This window comes from Phymastichus coffea, unplaced genomic scaffold, assembly GCF_024137745.1.
Source record: "Phymastichus coffea isolate CEN01 unplaced genomic scaffold, Cenicafe_Pcof_1.1 PCOF00052, whole genome shotgun sequence".
Taxonomy (NCBI): Eukaryota; Metazoa; Arthropoda; class Insecta; order Hymenoptera; family Eulophidae; genus Phymastichus; species Phymastichus coffea.
In genome coordinates this window covers 465,903-486,419 of record NW_026706863.1, presented here as the reverse complement: position 1 = coordinate 486,419, position 20,517 = coordinate 465,903, and the positions used below count along the sequence as shown (strand labels likewise).

At 41.2% G+C, this 20,517-nt stretch overlaps 1 protein-coding gene across 2 annotated transcripts in view; it reads right to left on the bottom strand.

Moving 5' to 3' along the window:
• Positions 1-8,325, bottom strand: part of LOC131665560 (uncharacterized) — a 242,309-nt gene extending 233,984 nt beyond the window's left edge. For both annotated transcript variants that reach the window (XM_058937514.1, XM_058937510.1), the window contains exon 1: positions 7,535-8,325. The gene's annotated coding sequence lies outside the window, so the exon portion shown is untranslated. The remainder of the gene's footprint in view (positions 1-7,534) is intronic.
• Positions 8,326-20,517: the final 12,192 nt, after the last annotated feature.

The window sequence follows — 20,517 nt, the reverse complement described above, 5'->3', positions numbered from 1 at the left end:
AAACGATCTTTACTTCGCGAAGTTTTCGAAAAGGCTTTTACTTGAATATTCAAGAATTGCCTCACATCCGCTTTCAAATTGCTTACGATAGCTGAATGAGCTCGTGTTAACTGAAATCATACTTGAAATAGCCGAATAATAGATGGTCATAACTGGAAACTATTTTGACTATGCAAGTAGTTGTATGCAAGTTTTGTCACAGATATTAAACAAGTTACGATTCCATTTATAGCTATGCGCCACACATATCATAGTTATATAACTAGTGACGTCATATATGTTCCGCACGCTCTTATCTTTTTTGTCATTTCTTGTCACATAGATTAACATATTTAACATAAATTACTTTTTTCGAAGTTGGATATTTCAATTGTTCTACCAAACCCATATTACAGCAGAAAATTGTATATTGGTAAAACAGTTCTACGTAATCAAAATTCATGAATATCATATAGAAAACTGCTGTAATTTTTTAGTTCTTTTCAACAATACGGGTGAAATTACTGTTGAAGATTTAACTTATTCTTTGATTAAAAATTGCAACATTACAACATTTATTTCAATTTTACACAATTAAAATATCAGATTGTCGATAATTATTAGGAAATAATCAGAATAATTTCGAAGCATAATCTCTTGTTTTTACGAAAAACAAAATGCTCGATGTCAATAATTGTAAATTGAATTTTTACTACTAAAAGCTAAATTTGATACCATATAAACACATAACAGTATATCATATAACCATATCTCTGCCAATCAGATCACGAATAAAATGTTTCAACATCGCATCCATTACTTTTTTATAAGGCATATCAATTTTCCATGAAAAAATCATATGAAAAGTTCAATTTTCGACAATACGCTGAAAATTTCATTATCTATAATCCAATAACCAAAAGAGCAATTGGGTGTATCGGTCGAATTTATCCCCATAGAACGCACGTAAACACATGCGGAAGATTCGAGCCTCGAAATTTGCATGAACTAATCGATTCAGTAGTTAGAGAACGAGACCGCGATAAAGGTATACAGCAACGAACCCTACGCTCCATTTACATCCACGCGATCATCGCCTCGTTTTGCGAGTGGCGTCAGGGCGCATTAAAGTTTTTTTTTCTCTTCTTCCGCTTCTTCTTCTTCTTCTTCTACTTCTTTTATAAAGGGACGCAAATCCAATTTGCTCGCGAAAAATGCCTCAACGTTTAATTGCGGTAGCGGGCGCGAGACTCGCTTCTTATTGCGGGCGCTTGTTTGCTTATTTGTTCGGACGTGACACGGCTTGAACGTATTAAACGCGTGACTCGAGAGAGGCTCGCATTAATTTTAGCCCTGCTTTTGCGGACGGAAATGGAGTTTATTTTTCGTTACTTTCATTTTGTACGATCGTTATTTTCGGCTTGCCATGTTCGCGGGCGGTCGGAGTGTACGTATTACGAAAAATAAAATCGCTTGGTAAACAAACATTTCGATTCGCGAGAAAATTCACATTGAAGTGAATTTAATAATCGTATAGAAATTATATTACATAAAGAATTTCAATTACAACGATTCGAAATTAAACTTGAGTAAAAGATTTACACTGCACAAGTAACGGGCAAAGAATAATTTCATATTTTTTATCCCCGTCAGAAATTGTGAAGTTCAGACGAGTATTGAATATAACGTCCTGCTCTGTATTTACTTTGCCCTGCCACTTTCCGTCAGATCGCGTTATTTTTCCCCGGATTCGCTTCAATATGTTTTGTGTTTACATTGAAAAATCGTTTTTTTTTCCGGTTGCACAGAGAGTAAAGGCTTCAAAGAAATTAACGAAATTTCCGCGTATCGTTTTCAAACAAGAGATTAAAACTGATAAATCGCCCAACGTGGAAATGATGCTCACAACTTTTTCTCGCCGCGTGCGAACAGCGTAATTCACGCCATTGTAAATGCATTGTAAATGGAGAAGAAAAAAGACTCGCACTTCAAAAAGTGAGCCAGCTATGAGAGTACAAAAAAAGCTGGCAAATGTTTGAGCATGTGTACGTTCCGCGAATACATCATACAGAGCCAGAAGGCGAACAGCCCGGATAAACATAAACTGCTATTTTGCAAGGCACATTCACGTAAATACTGCCAAGCCCCGAGCTGTTTGACCTTTACCAATTTTTTCCCGTTTTCTTATGCAATCTAACTGTAATTTCGATTTTTGTTTGCGTTATACAGAATTCGTTTGTAAGCCTTGTAGTTTGTTTGTTTCAATGTAATTTTCATTCAAATTTTGAAACATAAAAATTGTAGAAGCTCCCTTATTGATTAAGGAAACTTTCATGCCATAGCTGTGTAGTAAGGATCGACATACCAGTAAATTAAAATACCTTTCCATATGTAACAGTATACACAAATTTATAATGGGGCATTGCAATCTTGCGCGTGCAGGGATTGGGAAGCGTAACTTTCGCGTTCAAACCCAAAACACGCATCGCGACGCATTAAATTCGAACCAAAAATCGCTAACAGCTGAAGCAGTGCGAATTCACATCTGCGTACCGATTCTAATTTACATAGAGCTGGCGCTAGCTGCGATTACCCACCGCACCGCAAAATGTTCAACTCTCTCTCTCTCTCTCTCTCTCTCTCTCGCTTCTATGAATTCACCACGTACTTTCACGCAATATCACCTGCTCGAAATAGAGATCGCGCAAAATCCACTGACACACATTTTGCTGATGCTTGAAAATTCGTGTTTCACTTCGATTGAATGTTTATTGTTTGTTAATTAAATTCAACGATGTTGTTACACATAAATTTCATTCGAGCCTTTTATTTCGGCAATTCATCGTATTTTTTAGAATTGTAGATGTATCTAAGTTTGATATTTCATTTCTACAAGATGTAAGTAACTTTAACGCATAGAGTTGCAATGGAAATAAAAAAAACTGCTTACAAAATTCACGTTATTTTTAATACAGTCCCTGTCATAAATGCACTACACTCAGGATCAAACTTCGCCTCTTAAAATATTTCTACAAAATGCTGTTGTAAAACGCTAAAGCCTTTGTTTTACCGCTACACTTTATGTCTGTCAATGCAAGAAACTGACCTACACTCTCCTCGATAAAGTAAAACTTCGTACATCGAAAATATTACCGAACGGAAAATAAATTTTTCTCCTAACTACAAATCGTTGCTCACGAGAGCAAGTAAAAGAAAAAGTAACGTTACCACAACAGTCCTAGGCGGCGCATGCGATCACGCGTGGATGCTAACGTATACTCAGCCCGTAAATAATATCCGGGATTCTAGCTGACGTTTCCAGGTAAATTACGCTGCTCCGTCGCGCATTAAATATACGTAATTACGTTTCCACGATTCCGCGCAATAAAGTGCAAATTGCCGCGTAACGTATCACAATTCCTAGATTGATCACATTACTCTCTCTCTCTCTTTCTGCCTTCGTTTTCAAATCGATGTAAATATATCGCACAGCCGACGACGTTGAGATTTACGCTGTCCTCGAAGGTAGACGACGCTTGTTTATGCATGCGACGTAGGTTCCGTGAGAGAGACTCCGCGCTGTTTTCTTTGAAGTTAATTTATGGTGATTTATGTTAATGATCGACACCCCTCTATCTGCCTTTCGAAGAGAGGACCAAATCAAGATACACACACGATCGGCAAGACGAGAAAGTCATCTGTTTACCAGACGTGCGCGCAGACGAAAGTTTAACTTATGCGCGCACACTTGCGGGTAGCGCGCGCTTATGCGTGGTGCGCGCGTCGCCGAATTTGAATGATTATTTGCTCGAAGAGCGACCGCAACTTTCGGCAATCTAAACTTCGCTGTCGATCTTACGCTTTGCGCTGAATTGATAGCGATAATGCCTTGACGCGCGTTAATTACAACGCCCGAGCCTCTTCGCGTCCGACTATATCCGATCTACTCCACTTGATGTATCGCAAAGAAATACACTTGCATTATTACTCTAGAAACAAACTTAGATCCACCCTCCCTTCAAGACGCAAAAAGGCTTGCAAGAGCACTTAACAAACTTGCAGGCGCGGAGAAGCAAAGCTAAGCTGCAATTGAAGCCAGCCGTTGCAAGAAACGATTCGAGCTTTTTTTAAAGGAAGGCAATAACGCAGGTGTGTGCAAGGTCAATATCCCGAAACTCGCAATTTCAACAGTAGAGAGAGAGAGAGAGAGAGAGAGTTTAACAGTGTGCGCGGCAGTGCAGTGGTGGCCGATCGATAAAACGCCAGCAGCTGGCGCGCAAAAATGCCACTGTCGTGCGACGGCGACGGCGAAGCTGATTCTATCTGAGAATATCAACGTCACGCTGCTCCTGTATATATATATATATGCTCTCGTTGTTTTTCTGGACGTGCTCTGACCTCGTGTTACGTACTTAACTCTCATACTACCCCGCGAAATTTTCAACAAGCTCGCTCTTGCAGGAAAATGCTAGTTCGTGATAAAGCTCCTCGATGGAAAACATCGATTGCTATAACTGCGATTCTTGCTAGCGCTTTATTTTACGAGCGATCAAGTCAATAAACTTTGAGACTGTCCTGCGTTGTTTTGATGAAGTTACCAAGCGACTGCTTCCTCGTCTTCTTCTGGATCTTTGGTGGTTTTGCTTATGATTATACGATCGCCAATTCGCTAAGTAGACTATTCGGCTTTGGTGGATTGCGATGAATTATTACTTGTACGTCTATCTACAACGAATATCAACGACAACTGCGTCTATTTGCATGATTTTAAAGTACGAAAAAACTATATTGATCCACACTACATCATTGCAATGCCTCACAAAGACATCTCAGCAAGGATGAAAAGTTGGTCTGGTAAGCATGCTATCAACACTTTTCCTCAATCTCGCCCGCTCGCGGCGTTGGCGTTAAAACGCGGCCGACGCTGCCGGCTCTCCCCCTTAAAAATAACTCGGCAACTCGTTCATCAGACTCGCCTAGAGCCACGCCTCAAAAACTATAATCGTAGCTCAACCTCCCAAGCTTTCTCACACCCTATCCTGCATTAAAATCCTGCTAGCTGGGTTTAATCGAGCGCGCGTGGCTGGTTGCAGTAGCAAAAAGTGGAGAGAGTGAGAGATAAATCAAACAAGGTGCGTACGTTGCGCAGCGCACACAACCCTTTATGGGTGAGATTTTAGCCGACTCCCCCTCTCTATATACTTCCATTAAAGGATTCCAGTGGTGCAACATCGACGAGGGCGTTTAATTGAGGAATTATCTCTTCTCTCTTTCTCTCTCTCTCTCCCTCTCTCTCTCTCTCTCTCTCTCTCTCTCTCGAGTTTTTTAAGTTAATACAGTGGAAAAATAATAAAAAATATTTGAAAGTAACGTATTGATTTTCGATAACAGACATTTGAATTTTGTTATTTTTAAAAAGTTGTTATAGAACAGCAAAAGCAATCTATTTCGAGAAACTGACGTACTCGATCTATTCTACAAAAAAATCGAAACTGCCAGAATCAGAATTCAATCAACGATCGTTAAATTAGAATTTTATCCGCAGCGAAACGTCATAAAGTCGAACACGAAAAAATTGTCTCTCTCTCTCTCGCTCCGACGAAAGTTACGCGTCGTCGCTTAAAAACAAAGATCGTCGCCCCGAGTCTACTATGTGCAGGCGTTCGCGTCGGATCAACATGTTGCTTGCTCGCGCGAGCGCGCCCAACCACCTATATATAGTGAATAGACGACGACGTTCGCTGACCGCTCGCGCGGAATAAAAACTGTATCGAACGCCCAATGACCCCGAGACTAGTAGCTGTTTGAACGTTAATATGTTCTTGAGTTGAGGATTCTTCTTCTTTTTTTCAAATACAGTTCAAATAAAATATTACTAGTTTATGAATAAGTAAAAATCTAAGAAAATAGTTTTTGGCCTGACCAAATACTGATTAGGTCTACTGATCCATGTATTACTTTGAACTCATGATGAATTATTTTTAATGGATTTCAGATTCATTGCAGGATTAATTAAAAGTCTGATGTAAGTAAATAAATTAAATATCGTGTGGTAGAGTACAATAAATAAGCAAAACGAAGGAACTTCTGGTAATAAGTATGCCCAGAGTAAAGGCACTTAAAGACGCACTTAGCAAGTTCACGCCGATTCCTCTCACGTGCAGGCGGTACAAAGGTATACCGAAAGCCACTTTCTTGGTAAGATACTGTTCTCCCTCTCTCTCAAGTTGGCTAATATACAGGAGGGCGGCTTTATAGATCGTTCACAAGAGAGAAGGATTGCTGTTAATTAGTACACTCGAATGACTCTAAAGAGAAGTAAAAAAGAGGAAGACGCAGATAAGAAGAAGAAGGGGTTCTTCGTCTCGAGTGGGTTTCGTCGTTCACGAAAAAAAAAATAAAGTCATTGAAAGTAGTCTTGTCGCTGCCTTGTGTGTGCGCATTGTACCGCTCCCAACTCAATTGAATCGCGGCGGCCTGCGATGAAAGTGCACATGAAGGGAAAAAGAGAGAGGTCTTTTTGTTTGTTTGCTTGCCTGCTTGTTTGCTCGGTGTATGGATTTTTACTCGATAATGTCGGTTTTTAGCTTCCCAAGGCTTGCGGTCTTTTAACTAATTTATTTATCCATAATTTTTTTTTTGCGCGCGCATTGGGAATTGAAGTCTCTATTTTCTGTTAATGCGGTGGAAAATTACTGGATATTTAATATTAATTTACTGTGCATGATTTGATAGATTGCAAACCTTTTGGAGAAGAAAATGATTGATTTAATAATAATATTATTATTAATATTATTATTATTAAATCATTACTCTATTAATACTATTATTAATTTTCTTTTAATAAAATATTATTGTTAAAGTCAATGGCATAATTAAAACGTTTTCAAAGACTACTGACACATTTTAACTCTATAAAAAGAGTTATCGAGTGGATTAATTATATCTGGTAGGATATACCGACTGTATATATCAATAGCCATTATCCAATATCAAAATAACCACATAGGTATACCCGAGCATTATCTAATTATACCTTAAATTAACGACAATGGATATACATGTCCATCATTGCAGGCATCAATTATAAAACGAAAGATCAAAAGTTGAACGGCAATGACTCAAATAACAGCGTACTCAACAATTCGTCGCGGACAGGAGGGTAAAACAGCAAAGCTGGGGGGAGAGAGAGAGAGAGAAAAAAAAGGATCGCGCGCGCGTGAAAGAATGAGATAGGAAGCGCAGACCAAGAGGAGACAAATGGGCCGGGTGCGAGACGAGAAATGGAAAAAAAATGAGAGGAGTAGGAGAGCCGGGTTTGCGAGGCCTGACTTTGTCAGTCGAATTTTTTTCCATAAACCGCTCTCCTATTTAAAGCAGACAGCGGTGCTTTTATGTGTACGAGTGCGCTTCGCTGTATGTTTTTCTTCTCTCATATGAGTCTATCTCCGGCAACGTTCAGGCACATCGAACGGAAGTGCGATGATTAATTCATCGAAAAATTGCAAATAACGGAATAAACATTCTCTCGTTCACGGGCTGATTAAACACCCACCTTTTTTCGTTGTATCAGCTTCTGTCTTGTAAACTTCCGGGGAAGGCGGCTTAATTACCCATGGATCGCTTTTCTGTTGCGTTCAACGACCAACGTTCAACTTATTCCTTTGTTCTACTAGTATCTCTCTCACTTTTTTCTTTTACTTGCAACACACCCAACAACACACACGCGCGCGCTAATATCGGGTTGTTTGTTTTGTGCGGAGCTCTCTCTCAACCGCGCCGCGTCGTCGAGGAGTATAACAGCACTGAAGACGCCTGTGGCACTACTGATGAGTTCGCTAAGCTGCTCTCAGGGTTTGACATGTTTCCAAGGCTTTATTGTGACACTTTCTTCCTTTTTCTCAATCGATCAGAGCGTAAAACGTAAATTATTTTCAAGTTTTCATAGTGCGGTCGATAATTGAGCCTCAAGTCGCCGAATTGATGATGAGCCACGGCAGTTTAACGACAGATATACAGCGTGAACAAGCTGCTGTCGAATTATCGACTTAACACGTATGTCAATCGAATCGGACACAATTCATGCAAATCCTTCAATAATCCTCATCCATTCACATGACACCTCTCTCTCTCTCTCTCGCTCTCTCTCTCTCTCTCTCTCTCTCTCTCTCGGCAACAGCCAAAACAACACCTCGACAAAATTCTCTTCACGCGACTTTCAATTAAGAACGAGCCATAACGAACAATCCGAAAAAGCAAATCGGAAGTTAAAGGATTAGCGAATATCCGCAAGACGCAAACAGTACGAGCAGCAGCGCGAAACGTGGGGAACAGTGCACAGGCTGTCACGGCTTGCCGGCAACTACTGCCGGTGCTCTCTCTCTTTCTTTCTCTTTCAACGTCGACGTCGTCGTCCGGACTGTGCGCTGGCCGCGCAGGCGCTTCGTGTCGCGACGCTGCCGATGTTACTACTACCCCTCTCATTCATTCTCTCCCTTCTCTCGTAGCCGCGCATGCACCTGTGTATATATGTGCCGGAGCATTGCTGCGGATATATACTACAGAGAAAGAGCGAGGGTGGAATGCCTCGACATGCCTCCGTTCCCTTTCCCTAGTCTCTTTTCGCTCGTTTTTGGGTTTCGCCAAGTTTTCAAGTGGTTTTTCGCTATGATATTGCAGTCCGTTGCACGCGGATTTATGTTACGCCCGGGAGAGAGGATTTTTTGACGTTTTTACAGTTGAGTGGAGCTTTTGACGATACGACTTTATTATTATTATTATTATTATTTTGTGCGCCTCTCTTTATGTATCTATTTCTTACATTTCACAGATTCATAATTGTGCTGTTCTTTCGGAACTCAGCTTTTGAAATACCATTTCACATTCATTTATTTTAATTTCTAGATTTCATTCTTACTCGTGCATGAGACCGCAATGATATTTTAAAACGTATTATGTTATTTGATATAAGGTCTTGAATGATTGTCCATAGTTCAGTGATTTTACCGTTTAGCGCAAATACGTCTGCCTAAAACATAAGTCACAAACGACAAAGATTCATATAGATATAACGTACAATATAATCTACTGTAGCTCACTTATTATTAAAACAATCCTCGTGGAGCTAATCGTCAATGAGCTTCCAGCGAGACCATACAAATCAAACGCGAAACGCCAGTGTAAACCGCTATGCGTCTTCTTAATCGCTCGCGCCACGCGCGCGCGCACCAAAAACAGACGAGTCCTCACGATCTGCCGTTCAAAGTCGCGTGAAACGAATTCGTATAATAAGCGTAAGGCGCGCGGCGGCAGCGGCGCATATACGTGCCTGACTGATTCATTTGGGGGCGGAAGCCTTATCGCGATGCTCGCTCGCAGGGAATTCTCGTCCATTTAAAGTTGGCGCTATACGCGCAGATCTCGATGGCTCGATAAGCGTCGTCGTCGTCGTCGAGAGAGCGAGAACTTGCTATAACGCCGTGCAATTTCCATACGTCAGCGCGGATAGAAAATGTCAGCAAAGCTTTGTGTACGCGCTCGCGCGCGCGCGCGCGCGCATGTGTGTGGGTATGTGTGTGTGCGCCGTGTGTAAAGCACACCAAACTCACGCACAACGGAAGGATCATTTCTATTTTCTCGCGTGGTAATCGTTTTCCTTCGCAACTGAGATATATTTGACGAAGAAAAAAAGTGAACGCAAGTACGCGGGCTGTTACTCGTTATCGCGATCACTCATTTATTGCGTTTCGATGCGATACGTAAAGTTCGTTTGCTACAGCGAAACGATTCGAAATAATTTATTCAATTATTCTTTTTTTTTCAGATGTACATGTAAAGCTTTCGAGGTGTATATCGTAAATTTCTCCTTTGAACTAAATTTAGACTTTAATTTTCAAGTAATTCTAACTTGTAAACGGCTAGCCGTAAACTTGCAAAATTCTCAGACTGTCAGACAGCAGTTATACGAGCATTTACACGAAATCGAATCCAGCTCCGACTACTACGGTAACACTACATTCTTGTATAACATGAACTTTTCAAACTTGTTGGGTATCAATCGATTTTTGACGAAAAAGAAATGCTCTGTTGCAACAATATCAACAACATAGCCCACGAGCGGATAATCTTTCAAACACGCGCAGCAGTCCGGCAAGGAAAAGATACGATGGCAACTCGATATCGGACTGCCAAGTGAGGGAACCGTTCGGGCAAACTTGGCCGAATCCGCGCGCGCCGAACGCTATCAACTATCAAAGTTTAATTCAAACCTCCTCCGGGATAATCCTTTGGCCCACGATCCACAGAGGGAGAGAGGGAGCGCATAGCGCCGCGCCCAGCACAGTCGAAATCTCGCATACCTACGTACGCCTACTCGATTTGAAAATCAAAGCTTGGATAACTCGCAGTGGCCAGCAGATCTCCAAGAGCCCTTCAGTTTCTTTGTGAACTACGGGTTTCGGCCGTTGCGAAAGTTTCGCATGTGTAACTGTGAGATAAAATATGCGCCAGGTTTTTCTTTTTCCCTTCTCGTTTCTGAGCAAGATTCAAAAAAATTAAGCAAACTCTAATAACACTAAAGGTCCAGACGAATCGCCGGTAGGATCAAAGTACAATTCATCATTCGACATCAGCGATTATTAGCAAAGTTACATATTGCACTTACGAAAGTATAATAATATCGCTAATTATTCCATCCAATTAGCTTGACGAAGCTGTCGTATGCGGCACCTAACACCACTCCGCGCGCGCTAGCAAAGTAAACACAGAGCTTGCGCAACTTGCCGAACGTTTAACTCGGCAAAATTTATTCCATCAAACTTATTAAATCTAAAATTCGAAAAATTAAAAAATAAATAAAAAAGGATTATCCAATAAGCACGTTCCGCTCGTAAAAGTGTATATATATATCTTTTCTTTCGTCGTATCAATCGAACGTGAAAAGCTTCTACATATATATATGTATAAAGGAATTTGTGTTCCAACGTAAAACAGAATCAATTTCCCGGCGATAAGCAAGCATTCGTTGACCGAGAAAAATTTCCTCGGCCAGCGCCAAAAAACATAAAGGTTATCGCTGCGAGAGAGAACGAGCGACGGCCAGATCGTGTCTGGTCATAAGTAGCGATGGCGGATAGCGCGCGACTTTTACACACATGCGCGCGCGCCCTCGGAGATAGCCGCTCACGTTTGAAAATGGTATTTATGTTTGCATTTGCCTGTTTTCCCTCTGGCGCCAGGGAAAAGAGGAGCTCGTTTGCATTTGCGTGACGTCGACGTTCGAGTTCTTTCTCTTTCCTCGCATAGGTGGCTGCGTTTGCAGATAGGTAGAAATGGATTTGAAGGCTACAACTAAAGGTTTCTTGGAAAGAATATATTGAAATTATAAAGACTGTTATTTTGTTCATTTATCTTCAGATCGGCTGAAAGCTTATTTGTAAAGTTATAATACACGTAATCGGAAAGAGTGTACAGCAGGTTCAACCTACCGAATAATGTAATAGCGCATAAAACTGGCGAATATACACTGATTTAAACTCATCTGGGTATAGTATTAAAGTTAATATTATCACAGAAAATCATTAGTGTTCGTGGCATATGCAGCATATTTCCGTAAAGAAAATGATATAATTACCGCGTCAGTAAATCGGACATAATATATTCTCGCACGAGTCGATCCCAAGAATATCTTACACCAACTACGATCGCATTACAAACCGAAGCATATCTGCTATCAGTCTTAATTAAGCATTGATTAATATCGTGAAGAAAAACCGTACGGTCTTTTTCAGAAAATCAAGTACATTTGCATACACAGCACGTGTGTCGTCATTCCATCAATCAACCGAACTCTCATCAGTCTATTAACGAAACACGTAACATCCAATCCAATAGTTCACGAATGAACAGAAAGCATTGTAATATTGTAAAATCTCCCTAGCACGGTTAGCAGTGCACAATCATAAGCATAAAAAAGGAGTGTAGCAATAGAGCGTCTGCTACATTCTAGCATCGGGACATAAGGGTGCGTGCGGGAAAGCTTATCCGCGCCTCGCAGATAAGTCGATTTAATGGCGTCGTAGACTAAGGAGGGTGAGAGTACAGTTCGGCCATCGTTCAGCTAAGCCGATGTCGTAGATATAGCCAAGATTTCGCTTTGCCAGGCGTGAAGCTAAGTGTGTCCCCAGCGGTGGCGCTACCAACGCTGCTTTTTGGACGCTCGCCATCAATCCTTATACTTTGCGAAACCCCAGGATAAGGAATGGGAGGTGAAGGAGCAGGAAAAAGCGAAGAGCGCGATGAATGAGTAATTTTGCTTTCACTTTGAGATATAAAGTTTGACAGGGCATAATATATATATATTGCGATGGAATTTTCTACACGGATGTTGAATTTTTTAATGTAAAGCCTTGATTTCGTTCCAAGTACCTCGGAAATCCTATTTCGTTCGGAGGTCGTGAAAGATAGTACATAATCGATAAAGAATACTTGCGTGAAATTGCAATACTCATCTCTCCTTGCAAACATGAGCAAACGAATTCATTTATAAGATCTTTTTGATGTGAGGCGAGTGTATATATTTTCAAACACGCAAAGAAAATGAAAGCGAGCAGCTAGAAGCTTTGACATTAATATTTTCATCGGAAAGAAGCAGCATCCCGCTGTCTTCGGCTGTGTTCTTTTTTTCTTCTTGCTGCCTATTTCTTTGACACGCACACTCTCTCTTTCTCTCTCTCTCTCTCTCTCTCTTCGGCTCTCGAGGCTTTTGCGAAAAAAACTGTGAAAGAAAGCAATACACAATTGTTCACGCTTCATTTAATTTCTCATTTCTTTCGATTTTCCTCGCGCCCACTTCTCCAATGACTTCCCCGGATTTTTTTATGTCGAATGTGCACGCGCTGTGTTGTATTATCATTTTCTATATTAGACGTGAGACATGAGATTATTTAACCAAACTAACGTCAAACATCGTTCGTTTACAATGTGTCGGTGAAATGGCGTCGTCGAATTTCCATATTTATAAGTTATTGATACTGCAACTGAATTTCGTGCTTGCATAGTCGAATGCGTCAGGAATCCTGAAACAGAAATTCTTAGTGAATACGCTGAATTCCAAAAATAAATAATCTCCAGAGGAACTTTGCACCGCGCAATGTAGCTGGCATCATCACAAAGCTTTACAAAATAACGTTAAACATGATACTGACAGTTTAATTAACCGCGCAGCAACATAACTCCCCGCGAAGCAGCGGCAGCGAACATTTGCGAAAACAAAAAAAAAGGAGGGTGGTGGTAGGAGGGCTATTTTGACGCGAACAAAAGCGAAATTCTCGCGAGCACGGCAAGAAAGATTCACGCGAGGTAAAAACATGCTGTCTGCGTGCGCGCGTATACGTATGCGCGTTTCGCTGCCACGGTTGCTCTTAAATTGACGCGCTCCTTGCTCTCGCAAAAGGCAACATAACATCCCCCGAGCTCGCTCGTAGGCAGTTTCCCTCTCGGCGCGCATCTAATTACGCATACGTCATGCGCATGCCGCTTCTTCGCCTTTATGTTTCCGCATTGTAGACTTGCAAAGGCGCGCGCGGGAAGCAGAGAGGAGGACTCCTTTGAAATCCAAAATCTTCGGAAGGCCAGTTCTCATTAGCCCAACTTTCTCTCTCTCTCTCTCTCCCTAAAATTGCGCTGCATTGTTTTAAAACCAGCTAGCTTAGGGCTTTTCTTCGTTTTACTTACTTTTCTTTCTTCCTTGGCAAGACTGCGTATTATGGTCTGACGTATTTACTTATTCTGAGCTGCGATGGTCCATTCATTTTGGATGAGTTTGTATTCCGTACATGCTGCAATTGTAATTCACCTTGTTTTTTTTTTTCATTTTTTCGTACAAAGCTTTACTAATTTTTAGAAATTTAAAAAATTACACCTTTTACCACTGTAAAAAGGCACAGGATTTTTAAAAGATTACCTATCATTTTAAACATAGTACGTACCTCAATGCGATGCCTAGCTTATAGCAAATTAAAAAATAATATACAATATATGTTTATTATGTGTTTTTAGTAAGAACATAATTATTTAATTGTTTAAAGGTTCACTTAAAATTATAAATACATATCGCATATTATTTTCGAATTCTTTCTAGACTAAGAGATTTCAAGATATAGGTGCCTTCTTTTAAACAAACGTGATCTTAAAAAAGGAAACGTTTGTTTTTTGTCAAATTTCATTTAAACGAGTATGTGCTTCGAGGGTACGTGATTTGAGCAAATACTATTCAATACTTTCAGTCATGAGCTACCTGTTTTTCCTAAAAGTATCTAATAATCATTCCGCACGTTATTTATAAAGAGGTTGTCGGTAATGTACCCTTGAGATGCATGTTCTTTTAGAAGCAAAGCGATAAAAAAGCTCGTGCCTCTACACGCAGAGAAAATACATTGAAATGGTGGTTTTTTCGCTTTGAGAGCGTCAATGATTGCATAGAATAACAGTTTTGGAAAAGTTACTTTATGAATTAAGAAGATGCAACTTTTAATGCTTTTCATCGCTTTTAAAAAATGTAAACTTTCATTTCATTCAAAAAAGTTTTACTCGACATCAAATGCATTAATTTACGAAAGCACTCTATAAAATACGTAATAAGAGATGAGCCAGCATACCGTGAAAAAATTCAATAAGCACATCGACAAACATAATACTCAAAGTATAAATTAGGATGATAAAGTAGAAGCAATCAGGAAAATTCACTTTAATAATTCAGTTGTATTAGCTCTCTCTCTGCTCGTCCTCTTCCTTCGAAAAATAAAATAGAAGCGCACGTCAGAACTGTCTTCTATTCTGCCAGCTTTGCCATCCAAAACACACGAGCTCTCTCTCTCTCTCTCTCTATCTCTCTTTCTCTCTCGCTTTCTCTCTCAGGGCGCGGCGCAGGCAGCGAGGAATAAAGGATTTTCGGCGAGCGCGCGCGAGACCGCGCATGCAAGAGAGAGGAAAGAGAACAATCGCGGGGAGAACTTTATTCAACAGCGTCGGAACGCATTGCTGCTTTTAACGGTTGTTTTGAGCACAAGGTCCTGATTTATGACGAACGGTTTAGTCACTTGTTTCTGAAAGAAACAGCGCACCGACCCAGCGTCGATTAGGTGCTCATATTTACTGAACGGCGAATTTATAGCTGAATGCGCGCCCACGTGATTCTCTTGTTGAATCTTGTAGGTGAGTATTTTTTTTTCATAATTTGTCGCTTACGACTTTCACGATCGACGTCTTCGTTGCGAGTACCATTTTTCAAACTATCCCAAGTTGATTAAATGAATTTTTATTCGAAAAGAGAAAGCGAGCTTCGACCATTTTACAAAATTAAACTTCAAGTCTTGCTAGTCTTCACGGCAAACTTCGAAGAAGCTGTTGGTAACTCAATTATTTCCCTTCAACTCATATTGATAACAACTTTTGCGCAAACTTGTCGATTGCAATGAAATCTGAAATGGTAAACCCGATGAAACTTTCATAACAAGTCAATTAGCCATGCGAACTGGTCAATTCCAAAGATACACTTTTACGCAAACAGCTTATTCCGACCCACCGATAGCCGCATTAGCCGAACGTTATAAAATTGTTAATATGAGAGCGCATTTGGCAGACCGTGTTGCGTAATGCTACATAGTCACGTACAGGATCGGATGGGTACTTTACGAGACAAGGCAAGGTGATCCGCGTTGTCTATCAATTATATATCTGTGTGACACACGAAACGCGTGTACACCGATCACCTGTCTCTCTCTCTCTCTCTCTCTCTCTCTCTCTCTCTCTCTCTCTCTCTCATTTACCGTAATATATACGCTAGAATATATAGATGTAGGTATGTGTGTGCGTGTATACGTTGAATTTGATACCACTTCTGTGCGCTCAGTGGTGTCTTCTCCCGATGCGATAGGCTTGACAACCGCGATCGAGCGTGCACCACGGATGTTCTGATGGATATGGGCGTGCACGCGGCCTGTTAGCCGAAAGCACGTCACAGCCGAGGCAGCAGTTGCACATACGCTCCCTAGCTTTTTGTTTGATTATGCCAAGATCAGCAGCGCGGCCTCGGGAAAGAATTATTGTCGTTGTGGTTATATTCCACTTCTTCTTCGTCTTCTCCTTTCGGTAAGACGCAGATGCGAGAAATTGGATTGTTTGCGAGCTATCCAATCGGTTCGTAATGGATTCGAGTGCACGGCTCTGCTGACATTCGCCGTGATACGTGCACATTACGAATATTGTTCGTCGCTTGTTGAAATAAGGAATTTTGATTCACTGGCATTTGGAAAATGTCCGAGTGACCAAGTCGCGTTATGAAGTACGAATGACCAAGCGCACTCAGTCCTGTGGCAAAAACAAGACCGCGTGTTTCCAATGGCAGAGTGTGTATATCAAGGCGTAATTAGGATCGAAGGATCAAGATTGACGTGCGGCAAGCAAAGTTGAAGTCAAGACGCAGAGCGAGAACTCGACATTCGAATGCGCAACACACGCCGTGGCGCCTGTTAACTGGTATCAAACGGAACTACCTCTTAGCGCTAATGCGTGACGATGTTCCCATTAGGACCGTTAGTGTGCGAGCAAGCGAGCGCACGCCAAGGATGACTGATCAATTAGACAGTCGGCTAATTGGCCATCCCCAACGTTACGAGCCGCTTGTGGCTAAGGCAGTAGCAGCAGCGGCATCAGCAGCAGCTACACACAGCAAACTATCCTCAAACGTATATTTGAGAGTGCGCTTATGAAATGTTAGTGCAGAGAGCAAGCGATCGACCTCGGGATCCAGTCGGCTTATCGTCCTTACTACCCAAGTTAACGACGCTTCCGAGGTATCCACACTGTGAGAGGCGAGTAGTTACGCGTGATTTTTGTCAGACGCACCGAAAACAGAGTCATTATAAAATTATGCAATATAAATTTAATTGATTTCAATGATATTTTCACGTGGCAACACATTTTCCTAAGCGAAATTACACTGACAACGTTTGTGTACTTTGAAATCAAATAGCTAAGCCTTGCAAAAAAAACAGAGTGCTGTACTATTGAAAAACCGTGAAATTCCAAACAGCATCGTGTTTTATTTCCGCTACGCGTGAATCTGCCCTATCACGATGAAACAAAATATATTCAGTATCAATACAACAAATTTTTGTATTCCGCGTGAAAAATTACACTTTATCAAATTAACCTTTGACGCGTTGGAATCTCCTCTATAGCCGATACGTCGTCAAAGCGACACACGCTATGTAGAAAATATCATGGCAGTCCGTCGTTGCTTTTTGAAAGCTTCATCAGCCTCTGCATATAATAGGTTTTCGAACAAGAGAGAAAAAAAAGGATCACACAGAGCACCGAAATTGAATCTGACGTTAATTCTTTTGCATCGCCGGCGGCGGCGGCGGCGGCGGCGGCAGCGCGCGCGACTCATCGCACGCGCATTATTATGGATAAAAGTTGGAAGCTTTTCATTTGCGAGCGCGCGCGCGTGTAGCCGTGAGGCTTTTACTCGCTCGCGCACATAGCTTGCGCGTAATTAGCGCTGACGGGCTTGTTCTCTCTCTCTCTCTCTCTCTCTCTCTCTCTCTCTCTCTCTCTCTTTTATCGATAGGTCTATGGATCTGACGCTGCTGCTGCTGATGCTGATGCTGCTGCTTCTGTTACTCCACTGTTTATATTTTCTCGTCGATCTCCCTTTTTACACTCTTACCCAACTCTTTTTTTCAGTTTTGAAAATTACATTGGGTTCGTGCTCAATCAATCGCACAATGAGCTGCAATATCCGATGAAGAGATGATAAAAAGATTTTGAAATGAATTGGGATGGAAATGAAATCCCGACGACGGGGCGGGAATGTAAATGGCTGTTACCGGCAATTTCATTCAGTTTTTAAATGAATGACCCCCGCGGCCGATTTCCACTCTTTCAATAGCCCGTTACTATGAAAATATATTTCAATGAAGAAAAAATTAACGTGAAATTTCACGAGGAAAAAAGTTAATTACCAGATGGCCTGCGCTTCGCTTTATCCAAAACTTCAAATGCAAAGTTGATTCTAAAAGCGCTCGTTGTTATTGATATCCGACACATTCACATTGTTGGATTGAATGACTCGTCGACATTTCTCTTTATTCGCCGGCAAAGCACAGAATTCATACATCAACAAAAATCTCCCGTCCCAAGAATGGCGAGCGTAAATCTCACAACGGGGCGGGCGAGAAAAAGAAAAAGTGCTGGGTGCTAGCCGTCGGGATCCTGTGTGTGTGTGTTTCTATAGCAAGGAAAAGTGCAGTGGCGCTCGCTTATCTGCATAAAGATTGTGCGAAATGAAGCATTCTCTATGCGTGCGAATGGCCGGTCTTCTTTCTATCTCGAGTTAATGTTTATTTTTCACCAATATGAGCGGTCGCCGTACACTCGCGTGCCGAGCTACTTAAGAAAATTGAGCTCTGAGTTATGGACCGTGGTTTCGCGCGGCGAGCGCTTGCCAAGGAATTTTTCTCTTGCGCGCGTCGCTCGATAAATTACACGCTGTTTCAGAGAAGTCACTGCGAATTTCATTGCGCATTAAATAACCTACTTCGCCTGACGATCATGATTATTAACTGTCGCTCGATACCTTCGTCTTTATTCTAATGGGAAGAGGAATGCGCATTTCGATAATTTCTTAAAATTGCACTGATTTATCACGTTTATCGTTCAGCTAAGTTATTATAAATATTAATTGAATGAACATAATAAAACAGTAATCATTAGTCTTCGACATTCTTTCGTTGCGTTGTTGTCTCGTCGTAGTCCTTTATTTAATATCAAGTAAACAGTGACTAATTACGAGTATTTTTAGAAAAACAGATCATTCAAGTGTCTTTTTTTTAATTTAACTAATAAGTTAATCCGCAGTAACGATTATCATAATAATTATTTTCACAAAATGATTAACTTCTCATGAAATCGTTGAATGCAAGTTGCATAATAAGTATCTCGCATAATGACGAGTATAGCCATCCATAACTAAATAATTTCCGTGTCTGCTTCAAGTTACACCTTAGCGTACCGAGTCCAGCCATATTTCGTATCTGAGTATAGTGCAACGTGTACGTGTTTTGTGTTTAGAGTTTTGAATGTTGGCAAGTCAGTCGTATTAGGGTCACGTGCAAATTCGGCTTGGCGGCGCGGGGGAGGGGGTCTTATGCGAACCACGTAGACTCATCTTCGCGTCAAGAGCCCATCATAAACGATGCAAGAGTCTCCGCGGCTCGGCTCACACACCCACACATACACAGTCTGATAAGGGATTGCAGTCGCTGCCTGTACGTGAGAGTTTCTCTGGGAGGAACGCTTGCATCTACGATTGCAACAGCAGCAGCAGTACCGCAGCTACGGGAGCTTTGTTTGTTGCGCGCGAGAGCTGCAATTACACGATCAGCCGTGCTAAATCAAGTGCAAGCCACCTCCGCACTGCTCATACCCTCGCATAGTCTTTGATATTCAAATGGCGGCTATGATACTTTGTTCGCGGCTTCGCGTATCTTGCCGTCCGCTGCTGCTGCAGAGTTGCTATTATAACTGCTGTGATATCGGCTGCATATATATATCTGTTGATATTAAGTAGCTATACAAATCTGAATTCTTATGACTATCGAACAATTACCATATTTTTGTGAGCTCGGTTTTAAAATGTGCTCCAAAGTCAATAATTGGGACTTCTAAGGCGTCACACACTCTGGACCAAACTCAAATTATTCGTCTACAAGTAGTATAACAATCGTGAGTTCTTGTGTTGAAGATACTTTTTTGCCGATTATCAAATTATACGTCAACATTAGGTCATTTATGATAGCCTTTATATGCCTACCAAATAGATAATTTAACTTTAATAGAAATGTGGCATCGCATGAAAATATAAATCATTAAGCAAATGAAGTTTCCTTTTGTAACTGGATACGAGGAAAAGAATTACAAAAAAGGAATTGAATTGGCACAGAGTGTTCCACGTGAGCAAGATAAATTGTCCAAATGAAGAAGGCTTAGCAAAGTAATGACACGTCGGCATCCATCCATAAGTTAATTATCACGTTAGCCAAGTAATAAGCACATTTCAAAGCAGTACACGATTATTTTTCAGATAACAACGCATGCACGGAGGCGAGCGAGTGCGCGTGTACGGCGCGGTCGGCCAATTTCCAGGGTAACGAGCCTAATTTTCCTGGAATAATCCATTAACCGCGCACGCCAGGCAATATTTACTCTCTCTCTCTCTCTCTCTCGCCCTCGTCGCTTAATAGACTATATCGAGAGCGCAATATGACTACTCGTCGCAATCGACACGCGCGCATCAGCTATTCATTATATTTATGTCATCATCATCGCCATCCAAGACTACAGGGGCGAGCTCGCGCTTTGATGTACTATTCCGTCTGCTTGAAAGCTCCGGCTTAAATTTTGCCTGCTCGCGCGCGCGGCTATTAAAACCCATGAATACTTCGTGAGCCTTGAATTTTTAATAAACTTGAAATG